The following is a 22,590-nucleotide window of genomic DNA, read 5'->3' on the forward strand; positions in this document are numbered from 1 at the left end:
ATGAAACTATTTTAAATATATCTCTCACTCACTAAGACGAATCATAAAATCTCAGATAATCAAGCTATAACGATACTTAATTTATAATAGCTCATAAATAAGGATTTATTATTTTCTGCTTTGTATTCTTGATGGAAGTGAGTAGGTTTAAATGGAAAAGATATTTTTCATACTTCCACATTTAATTTATGTTAAGAACTTAATAAGGCTGTTTCAGATTATTACGTGTTTACCAATCAAGGAACTATTGACGTTGCAAGTAAAACTTCCTTGTGATGAAGGAACATAAGCGATGCCACTTACAACACCCAATCTCCAGTAAGGATGAGATATGGCAGCTTTGTCACTTACCAAGATCCTGCTGACGTTTCTCAAGTTCAGCAAAGCTCTATTTTGTCATCAACTTTCAGCTCTAATGGTGATGTATGTTTATTGTGGGTATTTTACTGCTTAAACTATATTCAACTTTTCCCCAGTAATACTTTGCCATTTTGAGGCTGCATCAGATTTCAAGTGAATGACTCTGCTAATTTTAAGAGAATGAATTTATTCTTAATCATTATTAATTTATTTAACGACACATACCTTCCTGGTTGATGTTATAATGATTAAAATTCCTATAATCATTAACTGTTATTCTAGACTTGGCAGTTTTGACGTCTTTTGTCACTGAGAACACAAATATAATCTCTATAAATGATATAAAATGCAAAGTCCTCACCCACCATAATCGCCTTCCTAAATAATAATAATATATTTATTTTGTTAAACAAGCATTAGAAGAGCTACAAGGCAACTACAGCAGTAAAAACTTAACTTAATCTAAATGCCAGGCCTGACCAGTACAATGCAGCTTAATGATGAATCAATGATAAAAAAGCATGTAAGATGAGATAAAGGTGAAGCCTCTAAGGCCAAACTTGTGTTGAGGTACAATTTAAATTAAAAAAAATTGTAATAGGCTTATAGAGAGAGGTTTACTAAATCTAGCACACGTACATGAGTTAAACAGACAAAAATAAAGCTGAGTATTAACGATCAAAATTTTAAAGGGTTTAGAATGGGTTACAATCCCTAAAGTAATTGTAATATTTTTTCTGATTCTCAACGTCCTGAAAAGATTAAATTGGAAGTGTAATTGTCTTATGCTCTTAAGAGACAAATAAAATATTTCTAATGAATATCAACATTCCAAAGGGATTAAAGATGAAAAGATACGTCTTTTGGGGTTGCAGCCTCAAAAACAACTATACTTTTTAAATTCCCGGTGTCTTAGGCAGGTAAAACGTGACACACTCATGTCTCATGACTTAAGTAAAAAACAAAGCATTTTCGTGAAAAGAAATCAACCATAAGGGTTTTAAAAGGATTGCTACACTATCACTTTTGAAGAACTACATTTTTGTTTCGCAACATGTTAATGCCCTAGAACGGTCAAAATTTACATTCGCTTGCCTTATGCTCACACCAGACAAAATAAATGATATTTTATGGAGGTTTAAATAAGCACGTAAACAGTAGAAGATCTAAATTATGTTATTGAGCTGCCCGCTAGTAAGAAAGGTAAAATTTGAAACACATATGTGTATTGTGGTCTCAACGGACAGTGCATCAAAATTCAATCCCAATTTACCTCAGATCACCAGAAAAAACATACTAATTGGTTCAAAGGGCAAAATTCCATATAAACTCAACATCAAGGAACTTGGCCAAACGCGTCTAAATTTTTAAACAACACATTGAAGAAATATTTAGTTCATGTCATCTGTATTTGTTATTATTTGACTGTTTATTAACTTTTGTTTGTATTATGTTCTTTTATATTTTATACAATTTATGCACTTTAAGACGGTTTTTACCAAAATATGATGTCATTGTTTTAAAAATAATTTTATTTGTATAGTTATATATGTATATACATATAATATATTATGTATAATATATGCTAATAGTGGAACAATGAAAATTCTACTACAGCGTCTGAAATATAATTGATTAGAAACAGAAGTGTTTCTAAAATACTTTCTGGCTACGAACCCAATGGTCTTTAAAGTAGCGAAAAATCCCAAGTTGTAACATTTAGAATGTTATTTCGTTATGAAGCTCGAGCTAGTGATTATTTCCATCTTAATATTACGCTAATTGAAATATCATTCCGTTTATTGAATGTCTTCGATTTTTGTACCAAGAAATATTGGTTTTATGTAATTGTTCTTATGGTTAGTTAATTTAGCTGATTTTATTATAAAGACGAAGTTGCTATCTATATATATAAGACGATGTTTTCATTTCATTAAAAAATGTTATTACACATATAAAAAAATTTACAAAGATATAGATACAATTCAAACAGCATTAACCATGAATTATGAAATATTTACAAACTTATAAATAAATAAATAATAATACAATTTTCAAACAAACAGTTTTCTAAAATTAAACTGACATAAACAGTCTTAGTCTCTGAGTGTATTAATGCATTGTTAATATTGAGAAGTAAGCCTAGAGGAAATATATCACGCAACACATAACAAATTCTTAAACTTAAAACTATAAAAACTCTTCTTTAAGGGAATTTACATGACCTTTCCAAGAAATTTGAGTCAATGGTGAGTCCAAGGAATTTGTATCCATCCACGTTTTAAATTTGTTAAGGTTACAAATGTTACTTGTAGAGCACATAAAACCATGTATAACATACATGATACTTAAAGTTACTTGTATCTCGGAGGTTAAATGTAATAAATTTAGTTTTTTCACTTTGTAGTCAGAGTAAAACAATGCTGTATCACCTTCAAAAGCTGTATACCACTTAATCTGTACCACAAAACTGTATACCATTACATACATAATTTATATACACCAGGGAAAGAATTGGACCCGGAACTGAATCGAGGCACACAGGATTCAACTGTTTAAAAATCAATTTATACTTTCTCTTCATAATTTTAAGCAAGACGAAGCAACTAATCTTCTAAAATCCTTCAATTGAATAAATCTATTAGAACTGGAACTAAATTTTGTGAATTCACGTTCAAATGTTATTGCTAATGTTATCGCATCCAGACTATTTATTGTGTTTTGAGGATTTTATTGCATTTAAATCTTCAAATTTGGTTGTCATAGTAAAACCACAGAGTTTTGTACATTTTTACTGGAAATAATCTACTAAACACACGATTTTAGAGTATTAATAATTTAGTTTTTATGGTTTCGATGTATTTATGAAACATTTTTAAATTATGATGCAATATATTTTTAATCGGTAATTTTGTGTGAACTATCCTTTTCTATTTTAATCATCTAATTTTTTTTCGATCTTCTCCAATCAGATCACATATTATTTTCTGCTAATCTCAAAAATTTGCAGCCCAATCCTAAATTGTTTTCAAATATAATCTGTTTTCTCATTTCTCATATTGACTTTAAACTTATTTGTAAATTATCTGTAGTATTATTTCAATTTATAATCATAAGGTATAGCAATCCTTATTTTGTAAGTAATTTTCCTTATGGAAACGCTCCTCTGCCTAAATTACCTGTTATTTAAGGCGTTTAATTGCATAAGCACTTTTTAATTGCAACAATCTTTTTTCACTTATTTATGGAATTTTTTGAAATATTAATAAACAAATGAAATGCATGTAAGACCGAATTCTCATTGTATACTTATGCCCAGTACGACACACTTTGAATTCTAATTCTAACTTACCAAAATGAATATTTAAAACATCAAGAATTTTAGATTTTTGATTTCAATATTTCCGGTTAAACAAAAACTCGAATGATCTGTAATGCCAAGATGCAATATTAAAGCATAGTATTTTTAACGTAACAGATGATTTTATTAAATATAAAAAACGTCAGCAATGACATAATATTAACGTTTATTTCTACTGTAGGTCCTTCTCAACGCAACATGCTATCAATTGCTCAATATCAATGAAGAATTGTGCTACCGGCTCGCCATGCAGCCTGCACATTGCGAGGAGGACGAAGTCCACGCTATCTGTGCGGCAAGTGACTTGGAAACAGTCGGCCATTATTTATTTCAGTATAATTTCACAGCCCACGTTTTGCGAGAGGAGCGGGAGACTCTGCAGCAACACCTTCAACTTTTACTGACCCCAGAAAACTTAGTAGGCGAGATGCTGGAGAATGAGTCCATCTGAGAATCGCTGTCGGAATTTGCAGACAAAGCACTAGTGAAGCTCTCAGAAGCATTGAAAAAGAGGAACCACTTTGAGGGCTAGAGAAGAGCCTATAAATAGCCAGCACACCCCTGTGAAGTAATTCTTGACGGTGGCGATCCCACGAAGGAGTTTGGATGAAATAAATGTGGTTTTGGTGGTGGTTTTAGTCGGTATGTAGTACCACAGGTGGTCTATCAAAGATTTCCTCACCTGTGTGGCTTCCTAAAAAATCACACACATAAAAACACACGCAAAATAATAGTTTTGTATAATAAAATAGAATATTTTTATATTTAATAGGAATTTAGACACTTAGAAAATATTGCTTATATTGATCAAAGCAAATAAAAATATGTAATTCTGATTGAAATTGCATTGAAAAATAAAATAAAAGTATCTCTATAAAGAAACAGAAACATCTCAAATCAACTCCGTCATTTATAAGAAAATTCCTTGCCCCTTGGTCCTTTCTCAGAAGAATCTTTCCGCTCCTTATCCAAAGATAAGTGTAGTTGTTTTTGACACCTGGCTGGAGAGAGACACTTCTATACATGCACCACCTCCACAAATGCTGATATTAAACCTATATCATGGGTCTTATGATTACGCCTGACCCGTCGATTTTGTAGCAGAGTCTCCGCATCTAGGCTCCGGACCATCCTGAAGATTATTCCCAGAGGATTTCCAGTTCCATCGCTTGCACAAAGCCGACGACAAGCGTCGACCATCATGTTCGGAACTCCATGTATCTCAAGTGTGTTACGAGTGAATATTGTTCAATGACTTCCAGTTGCGAGACTAGTCTACTACCGGTTTACGAAGCGTACAGTTTTCCTGCCCAAGACTCTCTACTGTTTCTGCGAGTTCTTCATTCCAAGAATTCAAAGAAGCTCCAAGACTCTTTTCCACTCTTTCAAAGTCGTCCAAAATCTCCGTGACGAGATTAAAAACATTGTCAGAGACCACGATACTCTTTGTCTCAAAACAATACACTTACGCTGTGTCCTAGAGCAAGGGTCACAAAGCAACGCATCGCCCTGTATGAACAATGTAAATGATTAAATAATTAATGTCATCAGGGTTCAGATTAACGTATTTACAACAAATATTTAATTATAATAATACAAGTATACATTTATATATTGAAAATTCGCCACTGATTTTTAAACGCGGCTGTTCACGTCTTTCCTACGTCTAGTCTGAAACATAACTGAGTTTTTTTGCATACGAGACTTTATTGCAGATGCATGTCAAACTTTAAGTCTATAGCTGGTATCATTGTCAAAGAACTAATTTTTTGAGGTATGATGCATATAATATATGTCTGCATATGAAATCTGTCTTGAGATACTGTGCCAGAAGATATATTCACATTTTTATTCATTAAGTTTGGTCTCATAGCAGTGTTTATATAAAACAAATTCTGCACACTTAGTGATGATAGTTTATGTGTCGGGGTAGGTCAGTTACATGAGGTACTCTGTCATATGTTAAAGTGTTATATGATGGTAGTCAGTTTGATTATAAATTTATTTATTCAGATTATGTCGTTCTCTCAACCAAATTCCATGTAGTGGCATAGTGGATTGAAATCGGTTTGTCTATATAAGTCTATAGGTCAGTTCTTCCTAAAGATATCGTGCGGATAGACAAACATACAGAAATTACGTTTCCAGCCCCTCAGTAATACTAAGCTAAAAAGATTTATTCCTTATTAATTAATTATTCTCGTAACACAGACTAAACATATATGTAAACAATACATCCGACACCATTGATTGCCCGACAAGGTTACTATTTCAGCCCTTATTGACTTTACAAGTAATATTTCCTCGAAAGTAAGGGGCGGAAGCGATACAACTTACAACACCCGATCTCCAGTAAGGATGAGATATGGCAGCTTGGTCACTTAACCAGATCCGGCTGACATTTTTCAGGAAAGCTCTATTTTGTCGTCAACTTGAGGCCTTAATGGTGAGTTATGTTAGTTGGAGGCATTTAATCCTACAAAAGGTATTCACCATTTATTGAGACGTATGTTTTCTCTTTCCGTCGAAAGTCAATACTATCCCTTTGACAACTTTTAATAACAGCCCTGGAGTTGATAGATTTTTTATATATATATTATTGTAAATTTGTGTGGTTACATTATTGAAGCAATTTTCTTATTGAAATTCAACACGTAAGTCCTCTTAAAAATAAAAAAAATGTATTATTGGAGTGTTTTTTTTTTTTTTTAAATTTTTGTGGTTTTTGTCATCGTTGATTTAAGTTTTTATTTTATTTCTGGAGTTTTAAATAATAATTATAAACATACACTCTTGTTAATAAGTAAAGAATATCTTTTTCATTAATTTCATCTAATTTATATTTAAGTTTACATTTTTAATACATATGTGTAAAGCAAAAAAAAAATTATAAAGTAAGATTTAATTTATTTTAAACATCCTGTTCTCTTTTTATTTTAACTTTGCGATTGAGTGTTGTGTAATTGTTTAATTGTTTGAATCATTTAAAGAGTTTCGAATGGTGTTCATACTATATTTTCTCCTCACTGGAGTTGAAGTTTGTAATACATAATAACAATAATTAGGCGATTTAAAATAAATCAAAAATTATATACAAGTGTTTTTATATTATTCAAAATATCTAAATATTATGTTTTAAATCCAAAAGTAGTACAACATTCTTGAGACAACAGGCATTGTGAATTACATTTAAAATTTTATTTTTTTTTAGTTTTTTTTTTAATTTTAATTTTATAAGCTTATAATTGTCAAGATGAGAAAAAAGAATCCATTGAGGAAATAATCCAAAAAATTTTCAAACCAGAAATATTTGATAGAAGAAAATCATTTTTAGTCTGATTAAATGTTTGATCATAAGTTTTATATCTGAAAGTCATCTCAGGTAACAAGTTCAGTTTTTTTTTATTTTCGCAAATGATATTCTCAAATCAAAATCTCATAGCATGTATAAATCCGTTCAACTACCATTTTTTATTCACCACATTTTTATCTCCAAATTGATTTCACCAAATTATACAACTTAAATAACAACCGAAACAATAATAATAATATTATCTTTATTTCCTCTGGTAGTTGAAAATAATCTACATATTTATTGTATTTACTCATATGCTGTATTAAAATACTAACGAATGCTTCGAATCTTAGTTAAATATTACATATTTCTTAAAATTTGTACAAGATTTAGCAATAATCCAAACCGTGCGTGTGCTCCTAATTTATCTTTATCAATTCCAGGAACGCTGGTAATACATCAGAATTTGTGGAGTTTGTCCCCGTAGGGTGATTTAAGAATTCAACGCAAACTGTAGTTCATACGTCGTTATAGATTCAATCATATCTTAATTATATATACCTTGTAGAATATTATCGTAATAGACATAATAAAGATATTATGGAATAATGTCATAGTTTTTATTTACATTTATATAGAAAACATGAAGGTAAAAGTAAGTTAAATTTGTCTTTTGTATGTTACTAAACCTCAAAAATAGACTGTATTTTTAAATAGGATTTTTCCCTTTTTATTTTCACCTCGATCCTAATAACTCAAGTTGATTGTTTTTAATACTTTCAGGATACAACGAATAACAGTGGTTTCTACCTAGAAGTCTTGACTTAATCAAATCACTTTGGTTTTTTATCTTCTCCATAATATCAGAAATAATGAGACATAATTATTTTGATGCGTTTAATTCCGGATCTATATCCTTCGGGATTTTAGTTATTGTCTCTAGTTATTATATCCTAAATTGAGACATATTAGAGCTCATTAAATCAGAGAATGAGCCCAGGATGAAGGGGAGCGGATGGTGTAGGAAAAGTGTCATTACACCGTGCTGATTGGCTACAGGCCTGGAGGCTGGGAGTTGGAGTACAGGGGAAGAAACTGCTCAGTGGTGTTACAGCGTGATTAATACTCTATCCTTGATACTTTACATCGGGAATACTTTATTTATTTTTAATTAAAGATAGAAATTCTATTACAAAATGTATTTTTGGTTCAAAGGCAAAAAAAAAAAACTAGTAACGTTTGGAACTGACGTGATAATTTACAGAAATCTCTTAAAGTTAAATAAAACACAAAAGTTATGCTTTCATACATTTCTTGAATAAGAATGCAACTAAAACCTATGCACAGGCTTATATAGACAATGGGGCATTGATTTTTGAGGATATATGTAGTGAAAGTTAGATTAATTGCACGTGTCAGAAGATATGTGTTACTTAAAGACAACACACTTACATAATTTATCATTTAGTTGGACTGGAATTGAACCCTTGTTATACCTATCTGGTTTCACAAATTTTGTTATAGTATCTACCAAAAGGATTTGATTTCATCTTCTTAATAATTAATATATAAATCATCACCTGTACCACGCAATGCACAATACCTGCCGTCCAAAGAATGAAGTAATACTTCATGCATTTAAAATATAATATATATACATATACAATACATATACCATTGAAAATTGATTATCGTCATATAATATAAATGTTAACTTTAGTGAGAAGAAAATAAGGTACGAATACCAATAAAACACCTTTAAATAATTCAAGGAATTATAAAACACTATACAAACCCGAAGCACAAAGTCTTACAATAAGGGTAATGTATGAATAAAAAACATCCTACTTTCATAGTGTTGGTATTAAATATGCTTTTAAATATAAAGAATGTCGTTTTGTGAAATAAATATTAAGTTTTTATTAAAAAGAAAATAATGATTGTTAAATTGTGTTTTAAACTTAAGAAATAAGTAAAAGAACTTAAAGACACTACAAAACCCACCCTTAAAAGTGTAAGAATAAAATAAAATCATTCACTTGATAGTCAAATCTTTTAACTCCCGTAGCAGTATTAAAAATTGTCATCGGGGTAAGGTATTAAAAATATAAGAAAAATATTCCTTAATAAATAGTAAATACCTCTTTGAGGATAAAATATCTACAATAAATATAATAGGTCACCATTAAAGTCTGACAACAATATAGAGCGTTCCTGAAGTCGAGAAATGTCAACCGGATCTTGGTAAGTGACAAAGCTGCCATATCTCATCCTTACTGGAGATTGTGTGTTGTAAGTGGCATCGCTTCCGTTCCTTCCTCACGAGGAAATATTACTGCTATCGTCAAAAGTGGCTGAAATAGTAACCTTTTTCTGACAATTAAAAGCGGGTGTATTGTTAAATATATTTTAGTTTCTAATAACCTATATTCATTTAGGTTTAACTAAGGTTAGGATTATTTTTATTTCGGGCCCTCTGTATAACGGCAGAATATTTTGAGAATGAACTGACGTATAGACCTAACATTTTGCAATGAAGTTTTATTTGTATACAGCCAAAACCGAAATTGTTTGAGAAAAATGTACCAAAATTAAGATAAATACCATTGCAGAGAGGTTGGATCCCTTTTATAGATCTTAGATTCTGAGTTAAGATGGAGGATTATCATTCAGTGATGTCTCGATGACGACAATATTTACAAGGAAAATGGTAAGATTAGTTTATAAAGTCAAATGCCCACAATAAACATATCTTACCATTAGAGCTGTAAGGTGACGACAAAATAGAGCTTTCCGGAACTTGAGAAATGTCAGCCGGATCTTGGTAAGTGACAAAGCTGCCATATGTCATCCTTACTGGAGAGTTGTTATTGTAAGTGGCATCGCTTCTGATACTTCTTCACGAGGAAATATTACTTTTAACGTCAATAATAACTTGAAGGTTATACTGCAAGTACTCTTTAACAAGTGGAAAACAACCTTATTAAGTATATATTAAATCCTTATTAATGGACTATTATACTTTAAGCATTTTTGTACTAAGCTTTAAAAATCGTCCTTGTGAATGAGATAAATATTTACAATAATTTTAAACCTGTTGAAAAGACTTTTAAATAAAAATATTTATGCAAAGTTCTTAGGGAACTACGATGGTAAGAGTGTCTATATTATACTCTTTGCATGTATTCTAAAAAAAATTTAACCGCCTTTGCAACGTTCAAACAAAATAACACAAACAATTAGTTACGAGTGTGAGTGGCACAGAAATGAATATTAAAGCTAAGGAAGAAATGCGAAATATTAGCCAAACGTAAATAGTCTGAATTTAGAAACAGAAAACAAGTAACGTAGACTACCAGGTATTGTTTGATAAAAGCTTTACTGGGCTTTAAGAACTATTTTCGTACAAGAATAATGACGTCTATTTCCTCGTATACACCAAGTAATATATAGCCTACACAGCCTTTTTAACTGAAAAACACATTCCACTGTGAGCTAATAAATTCCAAGAATTCAATCGTGTAGGCCTATATACTAAGACATCACTTTACGCGTATATACTTAGAATCATTAGGATTACAAAATTTAAATAAAGTGTAATATTAACATAAGGGTATTTGAATATTAATAGTTGGTTTAATTATAATATATTTCTTTTACATGAACTGTTGAACGGATAAGCAAATTATAATATCAGTATTTACTTAATTAAATATACTATGTACAACAGTTATATTAAGATTTATTAACAAAACCTACTGAACCTGAATGGATCATTTAAGAAGTATTCATTTATAAACACTACGATAGGTTGATCTTAGGCTCAAATAAGCCAGTTCTCGTCTTATTTGTTCACCTAATTGAATCATCTTATTTACAGAACACGTTACTGGCTGAGTTGTAGGAAGGGACTGGAACACTGTATTACTGTCTTTTTGACTACCTGTTTTTATGTTTGAAATCTTTGAATGCTAAGTAGTTTCAGATGATTCTCAATTTTTTTCCAATGATCGTAGAAATATATATTCGGAAAATCTATCTATAACACCTTACCTGTAAGAAGGTAAAATAAAGATTCGAGCCAAACCAATATTTATGTATTTACTCAAACGTTTCGTTTCATTATCATGACAATGGTTAGCGTATACATTATTTTATATTACTGAAAACAATATTTTATATTGCCATATGGATAAAGAATTTCTTTTATGTAATACAATTTGTTAAAAACAAATATTTTCCAGTATACTATCATAAAGTAACAGTTACCCAAGGTTTTGCACGTGATGTCATATTAAAGAACAGATATGCCACATCCATATCCGTTTTTAAAGTACGTGAGGACTACTAGAGGTATTAAAATCTCCTGTTACATTTTAAAATTATGTTAATCCCAAATCCTCTGTCGTCTCAAAGTGGCAAAGCATTGCTGAGGAACGGGTAAATATAATTTAAGTAGTAAAATACCCATACTAAACTTAAATCACCATTAGGGCTGTAACTTGATGACAAAATAGAGCTTTCCTGAACTTGAGAAATGTCAGCACGATCTTCTTAAGTGACAGAGCTGCCATATCTCATCCTTATTGGAGATTATGTATTGTAAGTGGCATAGCTTTTGCTACTTTTTCACTTTTTGTAATGTCAATAATGATATTAGTTTATTTCTTCATAAAGTGCGCAACAACCATATGGTGTTAATATTAAATTTACATTCTTTAACTATTATAAATTAGGTATCATTATAGTATGCTTCTCTGAGCTTGTAAGATTCGTCTTGACGAGTGAGAGGTTGGAAGGTATATTATATATAATAGTTTCCTCACTGAACTTGTATACGCTATGGCATTGATTTTTAAATAGATGTTTTGGATTATGTATGAGTTTTATAATTATACAAAATTTTGAAAGAACTCACAATAACTATAGGAATAAAGAACTATCACTTAGAAAATCTTATTACATACTCGTACATACCAAACAACTTAAACTTAAAATTATGGTTTAAAAGGTGGTATTGAACTCCAGCTTAATAAAAATATCAAATAATAAATGATTGATTATTTGCTATTCTCTTTCCTTCATTTACGCTTTCTTCAAACTCTCTTCCGTTCTACAAAGCTGGTATCCAAAAGTATCCTGATGTTCTTCCTCTTTGTCTTGTTCCTTCTTATCAACTCTCTCACCAGTATTCTCAAGCTCTTGAACAATTCCTAATTAGCCATTTTATTTCTTTTCTCCTACTGCAAACCTCATACTCTAAACACACTTCCCACATCCTCGAGAAATTTATCATGCCTCTAAAATACGTTTGACGTTTGATGGCAGTGCTGTCACTGTATGGGATTTTGCTGAGAGTTATTTAATATTTTAACATTTCTCCTGTTGGTAACAATGATGACAACACTAGAAAATAGCAGCATAGATAAATTTGTATAAAAACTGAGTTTAATTATATACTATTGTATCACGATAAAATTGTATTCGTATGAAGTCACTGAAATATAAATTTAGCGCATTCTTGTATACTCGGATACTACACCGAACCATGTGTAGTATCCTCTTGCTTATCGAAATGTTTAAAGAATGATAAGAAACCTAATTTATTAAAAAATATAAGAATATATCGTGCGTTAAGATATATCATGATATATTTCATCTTTACGCTTAAAAGTTTTCATTAAACTTCATTTCTGTGTAGACAAGAATGAGTAATATGATGGTGAATGTCAATTCATGTATAGTAGTACCTGAGCGTTATTCATATCTATCGCTCACCCAATTTGTCTGCCGAGAACGTAGAAATCTTGCTTTCTGTATGATTGTCTGTATATCTTTCCACATGTCATCTCTGGAATAAATATTTTACTTGCAACCTATTAAGTGACAACTTTAATGACCTCCTACCTGGTATTTACTGTGACTAACAAACTTAATTATTTTTTTCCCAACAATTTTGAAACTCAGGTAGTCCTGAGCTGACTCATATTTCTATTTTGGAATTTAAAAACTACTTGAGTTTCTTGAAACAGAATCCAAATGTTCGTTAAAAATAAATTCAAGATTCCCCCATTTTAACTGTCAAGGATAGAGTAATTATCACGTCATAATTCCACTGAGCAGTTTCTTCTCCTGAACTTCAACTGTCAGCCTCCAGGCCTGTAGCCAATCAGAGCGGTGTAATGACACTTTTCCTACTCCATCCGCTCCCCTTCATCTTGGGCTCATTCTGGGTGTTGATGAGCATTTGTCATAATGTAGAGAACCATATTCAGAGTGACAACAGAAATCACCAATTAACAAAATTATACGTTATCAAAATGTAACGGGTAATGTTTTTAACTGTTTTAGGAACTTTGTTTAAGGTCAACGTGATACGACTAAATACAAAAGTCTGTTCAATAATATAAATTCCTTTATTGCAACTAATATTGTAAAATATAACATAGTGGTACAGAAAATATTCTTTTCAAGTAAATTTGAATTTAGATTTAGTAGTAAAATAAATTAAAAATTAAACTTTTACCATTTTAATGTGAAGTGAGTTCAGGGAGTTAAACTTCGTTTTACGCCAGAACAGTTGGACTAATTATAAATTTGATATTAATAATAATAAGATTTATTTAAAGGGACATATTCCACATGTACAATTATGCATAACATATCTAATAGTACATCACTATGATCAAGAGAGATATCATTGAGCAATGTCGTAGTCTTATGTAAATTTTCAGGGAATGAACTGAATAATATGTAGCATTTAAGGATTATTACAAATAGTTATTAAAGCTTTTTACAAATTACGGTTAGCCAAGTTTATACTTTCATTTGAGTCTTGAATCACAAAACTTTATGAAAAACTGTAAATATTTTAGAATACTTGCTACATAAAGGAAATATATCTATTAATATAATACGTGTATAGAAATCAAGTAACGTTTAGTTGTATAGACATATACGAGTACGTTAAGCATTAATATAAATAACATTAATTAGGTTTTGATAAAAAAGGGATGCAGTCAAAACTCTTCTTATGTAATACTTATACATTACTTGTACAGATAGAATTACATGATATTTGATGAAAAATAACTAAGTAAATAGTAATTAAGAACAAAAATTATAAGGTTAGAATAATACTTTATTCAAGAAATAAAGGTAACAGATATATTAAAAATAGTTTTTTAGAAAAGAATTATAGGAAACTATAAAGCTATAGGTACACAAAATCATATCGTTCATCCGTTTCATTCATTCCCCTCTTAGCTGCACGTAATAATGTTTCAGGATTAACAGTTTCACTAAACTCTTGCCCAGGAAACTTTCCCCTCAAACCCCAACAAGTTAGAGCATTTGTGGTTGCCTTGCCAGGGTATCTCGATTCGTGATAAAGCCCACGATCGAAACTCTGATCGATTGAAAATTTAGTGTGAATTCAACATACATTTTTAGGAAGCAATTTTTGACAAATATTAGAGTAAGGATTTATGTAAATAAATATATTAGGCGATGGAATAAAACGATAACTTTTAGTTATTACAGTAGTGCTAGTTAAAGTTGCCCTAAGTCTTATGAATGAATACTTTACAAATAGTATATTCTAGTTTAGTTGGTCTGGTAATGAACTTTAATTTAATTGTAGATATATATATATATATATGATATATATATATATATATATATATATGTATATAAATATATATCTGTATTGAATAAGTACTGTTATTGTAATTTGTTTCTTTGTTCAAATATATTTTTACCAGTTAAATATATTGTTAAATCTACTGTTATACTTTTTTTCATTATAATAGCGTGGGGTGCCATTTTAACAAATGTGACAAAAATTGTATTTCCAAAAGTATATAAAACAGTATGATCAATTTAATAATTCAAACCAATGCAATTAATAGAATCAAGCAAACATCTCGTCATACGATAAAAAGTGACTTAAAGAATAAATTAAACATAAAGTCTTAAGCCTTAAACTGACACTCTCATGATTGTCTTTTGTATTTTTAAGAATAAACTAAATTCTAATGTCTCCTAAACAGTTAAATCACTAAATTATCGAAATAACAATGAATTATTTTAAAGTGATGTTATACAAATAAGACTTTTAAATGTTGAAAAACTTTTAAACACTGGTGAAAGCTATACAATAACTCCGAATAGTAATAGTTAGAGCAATTTGAGAGCAACCAGGTATTACAGTAACTCAGAAGAAATTGTTACTGGGAATTAATAAGAAGAGAGGCAAAGGAAGTAGAATATGAGTTATAGGACATAACTACGGGGTAAAAGAAAAGGTATAAGCTTCAGGTTTTTTTTATGTAGACATCAAAATCAGCTGTATTTTTATTTGATATTCCTGAGTTCCATGTCACCACATTATGTCTACGGCCTGACTGAGTACCGGCTGATAAACGGACAGACTAGAATTTCTGTTTTAAAACAGAAATTGAAACAAAGATTACTTTCAGCCAAATTATATGGTTGGACAAGATTTATCATAAACACATTTTTGCCTGTATGAAATAAAAGTTTATGTACAATTTATAGAACAAAGATAATATTTTTTAGATATCTTGCCATAAGGTACACATTCAAAAGGGGTTTCATTAAATTTGGGCTCTCATATCAATGATCTAGATTACGTGAGCTAAGGAGGGACACTGCAATACAAGAGTGCGCAGAAATCAAAGTATGTCACTAAATTTTTAATTTACTTTTTCCACTCGTATTTCTATTTTTTCGTATTACGCTGTGAATAAAAATGTCACGTTCAAATCTTCATATGATATTTTACACAGTTTGTTTACAGATGTATTTATTGTGATTTTTCTTGTTGCTATTATGTTTACCCATAAGACTAATGTAAAAATACTAGTTACTCTCATCAAAATCCTATAAGGTGACGTGCACCAACATCGTACTCAATGTTTATCACGTATAAATGAAAATGTTATACAAAAATTTCAAGTTTGTACGTCATTCCGTTTTCAACATATTGCGGACAGAGAGTCATTAGACAGGCAGACACACAGTGAGAAATGAAACTTTTACTGATTCTAGATTGATAGGATTCACTATAGCTCAGCTAATAACTCGTTACACTAACCCTAAAAATATTATATCACATCTGTGCTCCTCACACTTAGGTATAATGAATTGAATGATGCCTGTGTTGACTTGTTTAAACGGCCTAAATGTACTTGCGTCAGCTGTTATGTTGAGGATATATACCGAAAGTAAAATACAGACGCTCATACCAGCGTTCTAAACCTGAGTAACAATTTATCACAATATTCCACAGGATTTGGTCAACTCAAAGCGCACAGCTCTTGAAAACATTGAGTTTAGGGCTTTCCGAAACAGACTAATTTGGCGACCTTGTATTTTACTAATTATGGAAATGATGGTTTGAAGTTAAGGAAATTAAAGTTAATTAAGGTAGTGGGATCTTTCCGGTGTGTTAAGGAAGACTCATGGGGACATTAGTTCTCGACTAGTGAAGAATATGACGAATTTTTGGAGGAAATGTTAAAAATGGTGAGAAAGCGGTTTCCGGAATGGTGAAGAGAAAAAGAGAAGTATGGTGGATTTTGATGGCTTTTTCAAGTGCTTTAGGAGACTTGTGAAGGAGCTGAGAAAGAACAAAGAATCTAAGGAAGTCAGTAGGATGAGTGGTTAGTGATAGTTTAATCCATAAAGATAAATAAGATACCAAAAAGTAGGGGCTAAGAGAACAGACTTGGTCGTTTTTTATGGTTTACCATTGGATACGTTGAGTTGATCCCCTCTTTATAATATAAGTGAGTTAATATGAAGAGAATCTTAAGTAAAGACAAGTTTTGACCTATAGTCAGGAATATTCGGTAGCACTACACTACTGGAGTTTTTACAACATGTAATTATTTTCCTGTATTTTCGCTGTTTCTATCACTGGTATCGTGAATCGATATTTTAAATGCGACAGAAGATCTGACCAACAAATGTAATATTAAAGTAATATGTGCATATTGTAATAAAATAAAACAAATGAGGGTTCTTTGGTGTATTAGTAGCATACTTATGTGAGAAATACGGTTTCCAAATCCGGTGCAGTTGCTTCTTATTACGAATTAACCTTAATAAAATAAAACAAATGAGGGTTCTTTGGTGTATTAGTAGCATACTTATGTGAGAAATCCGGTTTCCAAAGCCGGTGAAGTTGCTCCTTATTACGAATTAACCTTAATAAAATAAAACAAATGAGGGTTCTTTGGTGTATTAGTAGCATACTTATGTCAGAAATCCGGTTTCTAAAGCCAGTAAAGGTTGCTCCTTATTACGAATTAACCTTAATAAAATAAAACAAATGAGGGTTCTTTGGTGTATTAGTAGCATACTTATGTCAGAAATCCGGTTTCCAAAGCCGGTGAAAGTTGCTCCTTATTACGAATTAACCTTAATAAAATAAAACAAATGAGGGTTCTTTGGTGTATTAGTAGCATACTTATGTCAGAAATCCGGTTTCCAAATAAAGCCGGAGTTTCTTATTACGAATTAACCTTAATAAAAAGAATGGGGGTTCTTTGGTGTATTAGTAGCATACAAATTCGAAAACCGGTGTGGTTTATTATGAACTAACCTTAATTTAAGTTAAACTTCACTGTTTATAAATATGTATACGAGTCAACTTCTGAGAAGTATTAAAAACAATATCTGGGGGAATGTAACCTTAAATGAAGAATATTGTGTTCGCAAAATGTTATTAATAGCCAAGATCTTAATATTGTGTTATTAAATTGCAATATGGTATCGCTATTGAGCTCGAGCTTATTACTACCACTTGAACCTGAAGTCAATGAGTTCTATAGAATATTTTAAGTTGGGTTTGCAAATTAATATTTCATTTTTGTTATTGTGATTTTTAAGTTGTTAGCTGACTTCCCTGATTAAATATTATTAAATATGACATAAGATATGAAAGCATTAAAAAAGTGATAGTTTATTATATTCAGCTACAAATCTATTTTAAATAAATGATATTTGAAATAAATCCCTTAGAAGCTCACAGCACTATAGTATAGTAATTTAAACTGCCATTGTTCATTTGGGGTTTGATAAATATATAATTACGCTGTTGCCTATTTACCAATGAAAGAGTATTGATTGATTTATAATAAAATTCACTTTTGAAGTTAAACGTAATATTTCCTCGTGAAGCAATGGATGATAGGATGGAAAAGATGCTACTTACAACTCCAATTTTCAGTAAGGATGAGATATGGCAGCTTTGTCACTTACCAAGATCCTGCTGACATTTCTTTAGTCAAGGAAAGCTCTATTTTGTTGTAAACTTACAGCCCTAATAGTGAGTTTTTTAACAATGCTTTTCCACTTTGAGACGAAGCAGTTTTTACTTTATTCTTTGACTCTCAGTCTTATTATTGGTTTTAAGAGAAGTATATTGCTTTAAAATATCGGAACTTCATTTACCTTACACATTCTCAGTTGCATGTTCATAGTGTTATAGAGCCTTTAACATTTTACTGTAATTTTAGGTTATATATATCTTTAATTATATACATTTTTCGTACCGGGGGGAAGAAGTTTTTTTTGTCATCACTAACATTGTAAAATAAAAAGTGACAGTATATTCCTTCCTGCCCAGTTGGAAAAAGGCAGATATTATACGAAAACGTAATCTAGAAATCTCAATTTAAAGATGTTATGCATTATTAGTTTAGATTTTTAATTTTCCCCATACGTTTTTTTAATAAATACATATCTTTAGTTAATACTGTTTGTGTCTTCTTATCTATAGCAGATGTGCAAAGAAACGTTGCAACATACTATTAATTTAAAGTATATGTTTTTGTTATTAATGTATACACATATTTACAATTAATTACTACGTTTAAAATTGTATGAACTTAGCCCAAAACAGCTTATATTATGACAATATGGTAAAGCCTACAACATTATATTATAAAACCTGCAATAGTTATTTTTAGTTATATTTGTGACCAAATTAATTATAAAATTATTATATAATTGGTTCAAAAATATTTAACAAGTTCTCAAACTTATTCCAAGTTCAGATTCCAATTTTATAGCGTGAAAGAAGCCTATTGCTGCTCATTTTACTAGTGAAAGTTCGGAAAATATTGGACATAGCATGTCAGGAGTCGAGAAGCCATCTATATGCTAACCAAGAAACTTTCACGCGCGGCTTTCTTGCTTGTCTGGTGTCACTTCTTGGTTAGACTAATGATTCAAGAAATTGTTGCTACACATTTGCGAAGTAAAAGTATCAGTTTATTTAAGGCTATTACAGCAATAATATTATATTTGCGATGCATAGCTACTAACAGATTATTTTTATGCTGTCAAAACTTTGAATTTTGTTTAGGGATAAAAAATCAATTACATTAGCCTACCTAAATGTGTAACAAAGGCTAGCCCATATCTTAAAAATTTATGTGTATGATTGTATATGTTAAATCAGTAATAATTAAAATTAAAACTGTTACGAAAGCACTACTACAGTACCTATCACAATGCTGTCCTATATTTGTCTGTTACGAGATATTCAGAACCAGGGACTGCAAAAACCTTGTTTGTATGTAACAATCTTGAGTGGCCATTATTTTATTGGATAGTCAATGAATCAGTTGTGAATAGATAGCTAGAGCAAAATCAATCATGAACTCAGATTGCTATATCTTGAGTGGTCAATATTTAATGGGATAATTAGTCTAAATAGCTAAAATACAATCAATCATCTAATCAGCCTCCAATATCCTAAGTGGCCAATATATATTTGTAGAGTCTCTGTAACATTTGAACATATTAGAGCACAATCATTGTTATAATGATTCTCCAATAACTTAAGTTGCCAATATATGATTGGATGGTCAATGTAACAGTTGTATATAGATAGCTAGAGTACAATTCAATCATATAATTAGCCTAACACATCCTGAGTAGCCAATATTTGATTGGATAGTCACTGTAAGAGTTGTACGTAGATAACTAGAACAAAAGCATATAATGAGCATCCAATATTTTATGTGGCCAACATATGATTGTATGCTCATTGTATGATTGTAAGAATTGTACATTGATAATACAAACTCATTTATCTAATCAGTCTTGTATATATTGAGTGGATTATATTTGATTGAGTAGTCAGTATAATAGTTGTACATAGATAGCTAGAGCTCAATTAATAATAACTTAGCCAGCGAACAAAAGCCTTGGGCGTTTAATATACGATTGGGCCAGGTACAGGAATTTCTGATTACTTTCTCCGAATTATATATTTAAATCCTATCAAATACATTAAAAATTATTTTGCTTGCTACATACCGATTATAGAAATAGTATATTACATGTTAGAGAACATTATTGGCTGTACGTGTAATAATAATTGTGAAAAGTAATTAACATAATTTTTTAAATAGTTTTTTAAGTTGTGAATGACAGATGATGAAACGTGTATTAAATACCAGTTGTGGTGTAAACGCAGAATGGTAGATGTCATTTGTGGCTGTAAACCCAGACTGCACGGAATATGCAATGCTAGTTAAAACTGTGCTTTTGATATTAATTTGTTTTAAAATGATTTTACTGTGAATACAGTGGTTGTAACAACAATAATTAGCATATGGTAGCAGGACTTTTAAAATATAAGACCCTCATATCAATCTTGGCACTTTATAATATAAAAGTAGTTTTAACTCATATCATATCATAAATTGTAATATTTGACTGTACAAACAATAAAAAATAATCATTAACGTTTCATATTGCTTTTTAATACTGTACAAATCTCTTAATATGTACTTTTTCGTGCTGAGTAAGAGATCCTCTGCCGATATAATCGTGATGATTTCCGTTAAACTAAATAGTCACACCTATGTAGTCCAAGTCTGAGCCGGTTCTAAGTCTTGAGCCCAGTTATCCTCGGCTCATGTTGTGTATTCATATAGTATATGTAAGTGTTGTTCGTTGTGGCTGCAGAAGGCACTGACTGTGCTGTTTGAGAGCGCTCAGCACATCCTCTTCAGAGTGGCAAGGAACTTCTAAATTCTTACATGTTAGTGGAAACGTGTAATATAATTTTGCATTTTTTAAATTATATTTGTTAGTTCTTTTTTAAATTTTACCACTAACATGCTGGCTTAAGTTGCTGTTTCGCACTGACGAGGTCCAGGAGGGAGCTCTTGCCTCCTGCTGCTCTCTCATCATGGGTGGTCGCAGTCAGTTTCCAGGGTTTTCCTGCTCTACTGGAAAGCTGGCCTCCATGATGAGCTGAACACCCCCTAGTCTACTATCTGTGATACTCTGCTATTTGTTATTTATTTATTTTTTGTTGTTGCCAGTTATAATAGTTTATATTTTGTTACTTAGTTTAGTTTAAATGCTATTTACTTTTATTTCTTGATTTCATTAGGAGCCCGCCCTTAGCCAAAGGATACCGGGTGGAATTGATAGTTCTTGTTTTAAATTATGGCTCTTCCAAATTTTTTATCCAGGTGCACCTGAGACATACGACAGAAATTTTGGGGTTAGTTGTAGTAATGTGTTTTTTCTTTTTTTTAAATTCCGTCTGGCTTTATTTTACAGAAGGTTCTTATCTTGGTTAAAGATGTTATTTTTTTTGTTACTCTGTGTTGGTGGTGAATTTCTAAAGTGAATGAATGATAAGTAATGAATTCAGATTAATGAACCGCACGCTATCACGGTTTTTTTCTTCTAGGTTTAATTCTGATCCGCCATCCCGTTCGTCACCATGGGGGCTCGCTTCCTAATTGTCTATTTTGGGTGTGCAAACGGAGTGTGGTTTCAAGTCTCATGAGCTCTGTTCGTAAGTAAGTAAATTTTCTTTGTGTAGTTTATGTAGTTGTTACGTCGAGAAATTCTTATTAGAGCTTTATTATATTTTACAGAACATAATAAATGTTGTTCTGTTTTTTATGAAGATAAAATCAGCAGTAAAGTTGTCTGTTCTCAAACTGTTTTGGGAAAGAAGATTTTATTTTATTAATTCACGTATTGTGAATTTCTGTTAGTGATCGTCTTTGCGGAAGGATAGAAATATAAATTAAACCAGATAAATGTATAGATAATATACTAAAGGTTTTATTAAACCTAAATTGAAATACAAGATTTATAAAAAAATTACTAGTAATTTAATAATGTTTTTAATCTATATTACATTCAAACTGTACACTGTAGGACAATTATTGAGAATGGGAAGGATAAGATGAAACCGTTGGAGGATGTTTCTTCCATCAGACCCAAGGCGAAGTTTTCCAATAAACCGATATTTGCAGTTGTAACATCCCGGGGACAGCTTAGCGCTATCGGCATGTGGTTAGTGTGCTTCTCGCTGTCTTCTTGTTGAGTGATATTGTTACTGAGAGTTAATTATATTCTGCGTATATTGTAGAATTTGTATAGTATCAAAACTTTTTCTATTTCTAAAAGTCCACAGGCCTTGCTATCATTAATAGTCTAATTTAATTTTTAATATAGATTGAATTACAAATAGTAATTTCTCAATTTGGACTCGAGCCCGCAC

This window comes from Homalodisca vitripennis, chromosome 6, assembly GCF_021130785.1.
Source record: "Homalodisca vitripennis isolate AUS2020 chromosome 6, UT_GWSS_2.1, whole genome shotgun sequence".
Classification (NCBI taxonomy): domain Eukaryota; kingdom Metazoa; phylum Arthropoda; class Insecta; order Hemiptera; family Cicadellidae; genus Homalodisca; species Homalodisca vitripennis.